Source organism: Rhincodon typus, chromosome 43, assembly GCF_021869965.1.
Source record: "Rhincodon typus isolate 14 chromosome 43, sRhiTyp1.1, whole genome shotgun sequence".
In the NCBI taxonomy this organism is placed as follows: Eukaryota; Metazoa; Chordata; class Chondrichthyes; order Orectolobiformes; family Rhincodontidae; genus Rhincodon; species Rhincodon typus.
This window is the reverse complement of record NC_063374.1, coordinates 9,964,822-9,968,259: the sequence shown is the minus strand read 5'-3', so window position 1 is coordinate 9,968,259 and position 3,438 is coordinate 9,964,822. Positions and strand designations below refer to the sequence as shown.

The window sequence follows — 3,438 nt, the reverse complement described above, 5'->3', positions numbered from 1 at the left end:
CTGTGCGTGTGCGTGCGCCTCTGTCTGTGCGTGTGGGGCTGTGCGTGTGCGTGTGGGACTGTGCGTGTGCATGTGGGGCTGTGCGTGTGCGTGTGGGGCTGTGCGTGTGTGTGCGCGTGTGCCTCTGTGCGTGTGCGTGTGGGGCTGTGGGTGTGCCTCTGTCTGTAGGGGTACTGCACTATTTGGGGAGAAAGTAGCCATGGCCAAATTTTGCAGAGTTCATTTGAGCAGTTTCTCAGCTGACTAAACAACAGCCTCTCTCTCACACACACACGCACACAGACGTGACCCTGCCATTTCCATCATTTAGAAACCTTCCCTGTTCTGAAAGGAACAATGAACACCCACAGGTAATACCAGGGTGCATTTAATCCCTTACAGACACTGGCCCCTTTGCTTTAAAAACAAGCAGTTTCAAACCTCCCCCCCCCCCACCCGCCGCCTCAGCCAGCTCCCCCTCTCCCCGGTATATCATCCATCCAACTGCTGCTACCTCCAAAACACACCTTTTCCAAAAGCTGCTCCAGCAAGACACAGGAGAACGGGATTAAGCAAACACTGAAATGCCATTCATTTCCTTTGACAGTCAGGGGTGTTCGAGAGATTCAGAGAGGAAAAAAAACAGCATGCAGCAGGAGCTCGGAAGTACTCAGTTGCCTGCACAGTGACTTGTAAAGAGGAACATACAGTGGCTCATTGCTGACATGGGGATGATCGTCTGTCACTGCAGAATTCCACACGCCGAGATGGATAGAGAGAGAGGACCGTCCCCTGGGCTGCTGCTCTATCTGAAGCAGGGTTATTCAGCTGGCTGCTCAAAGCCGGTGGTTTCAAACCCATTGTGTCCTGCAGCTCTGCATTGGTGGGGATGGCACATTATCTGTGTCTCTCCCTCTCTCTCTCTGCTTCCTCCCTCCCTCCAACCCTAGTACAGAGGCTGTGATTAACAGACTAAACCACCCCCTAGCCTCCCATTAACCCCCCCCCCCCCCTTTTACCCCCACCCGAGGAATTTGGCTTGGGAGCAGGCCATTCAGTCCCTCAGGAGCCCCATGCTAGCCCTGATCAGAGTGACAGGAGTGGACGGAGACCATTTGGACACCCCGCCCCCACCTCAGAGGCTAGCCCACCATTCAATACGGGGTCACAGCTGATTTCCCTACGACCCTCAGCGGTCTCAGTCTCGGGGCCTACACAGTCGCTCTCTCCAACCCCACCACTTCCCTATCTGATGCGGAGTGAGCAAATCCCTCCTCAGCTCAGTCCGAGCCCTCCCTCCCTCCGTCCGTGGGGGATCCTCTCTTTCTCCCCACCTCAGAAAACCACACAGCCAACAGATGAAACCTTATTGATGCAAGGTTGGAACACAGGACACAGTCGGGATAAGACCTGGGCTGGAGAGCTGCCATCAGTCACATTACAGCACAGACAGAGACCCTTCAGCCTGTCCAATCCATGCTGGTCAAAAACAGCCACCTAACTATTCCAGTCCCATTTCCCTAGCACTTGGTCCATAGCCTTGGCATCACAAGTGCATCTTTGATGTGATGAGCTTTTTGTTTTAAAACCACTTAATCTTACAGGCAGCGAGTTCCATATTCCCCACCACCCTCCTGGGAAGGGAAGGGGGCTAAAAGCTTTTCCTCACATCCTTTCTCAACCTCCTATTCCCAACCTTCAATCTATGCCCCCTGGTCACTGATCCCTTTGTCAAGGGGGTGAGTTCCTGCCTGTCTGCCCTATCAAGGCCCCTCATCATTTTATACATCTCACTTATGTTGCCCCTCTGCTGTAAGGGGAATAACCCCAGGCTGTCCAATCTCTCTGTTTATCACTGAAACTCTTCAGCCCCACAGGGCAATGTCCTGGTAAATCTCCCTCTGCTCCCCCTCTCCCAGTGCTGTCACATCCATTTGGGGGGGGCCAGGGGGAAGAGGGCAGGAGGGGCATTAGAAGATGGGGCCTAACTGCTCTCTGCCCCCGAATGGCCCAGGGCTATCCAAAACAGCCCATACAGCACACACTGTCCATCCCCAAACAACCCCCAACCCCACTCCACCCCACCCCAATCCCACACCCAGCCCCCAACCCCAGCGTGCACCCCCAAACCCACAGTGCCCACCCCCCCCCAACCCCACACACGCCCCAACCCCAGAACCCCCCCCCAGCTAACCCCACCATCCACTCTCCCCCAACCCTCCCCACCAATCCCATCCCCACACCACCATCATCCACCATTCCCAACCCCTAATCGCACATAGCCCACCGCCAACACCACACTGCTCACCAGCACCCCCTCCCTACCCAGTGGCTGGGCTGTATCAGAGCGGGCAGAGCTTCAGCTTCACTGACACATTAACCGTTTCGTTATCTTCGATCGTTCACCACAGCATCACATTTGCGCACAGCAAGATCCCACATCCCAGATCATTTGCATTTTGTTATGTTGGTTGAGGGGTAAATATTGCCCTCAGTACCCTGGGGAGAATTTCCCACCATACTCTTCCTTTAATAGCAGTCCTGGGATCTTTTACACCCCAGCCCCCCACAACTCCATACGCTGAGGGGGTTGACGGAGTCTCAGTTTAATGTTTGATCAGAAACATGGCACCCTCCGACAGCGCCCGGTCCCTCAGTGCTGACCCTCCGACAGAATTAAAAAGTTGAGGAATTTGCCATGACTTAATTTAGAAATCAGTTAATCTGGAAAGCAGATAGTGAAGCATATTAGATACCAATGGAATGGTGACAATGGTAACCCAGATCAGATAAATGGGATTAGAATAGACGGTGAATGTATTGAACAGACACAGGTGGAATGATAGCCTCTGTGCTGTTCTATGGTCGCCCCCTTTAAGGGTCACATCGAGAGCCTTCTGTACCTCTTTGGACTGCTGATGTTTATCAATGATTAGATTATATCTGCCTTCCTTCAGCGAATGGACCATTTCTATGGGAGAACATTGCTTGTCTAAATGCTGTGCAAGCTACAAAGTGACTTTCAACCCTCGTCATTTTACCATTCGAGTTTTTGTGATGTGGGGCACGAGGCCTGAAGGGGTGCTGGCAGCAGATTCTACAGGAAATGTCAGATAAATACTGGAAAAGGATGTATTTATGGGGCTGCGGTGGGGACAGGAGCGGGGTTGGGTGGCGACGGGATCCTTACAGTGTGGAAGCAGGCCCTTTGGCCCAACAAGTCCATACCAACCCTAAGAAGAGCTTCCCACCCAGACTCAGCACCCTGCCCTATCCTTGAAACCCTGCATTTCCCATGGCTAATCCATCTAGCCTGCACATTCCTGGGCACTATGGGGCAATTTAGCACGGCCAATCCACCCTAACCTGCACATCCCTGGACACTATGGGACAATTTAGCACGGCCAATCCACCCTAACCTGCACATCCCTGGGCACTACGGGACAATTTAGCACGGCC

The 3,438-nt window shown here is 53.2% G+C and overlaps 1 protein-coding gene across 1 annotated transcript in view; it reads right to left on the bottom strand.

Moving 5' to 3' along the window:
- The window catches only part of LOC125487663 (E3 ubiquitin-protein ligase pellino homolog 1-like), a 12,818-nt gene that overhangs the window by 8,765 nt on the left and 615 nt on the right, over window positions 1-3,438 (bottom strand). The gene's annotated exons all lie outside the window — the stretch shown is intronic.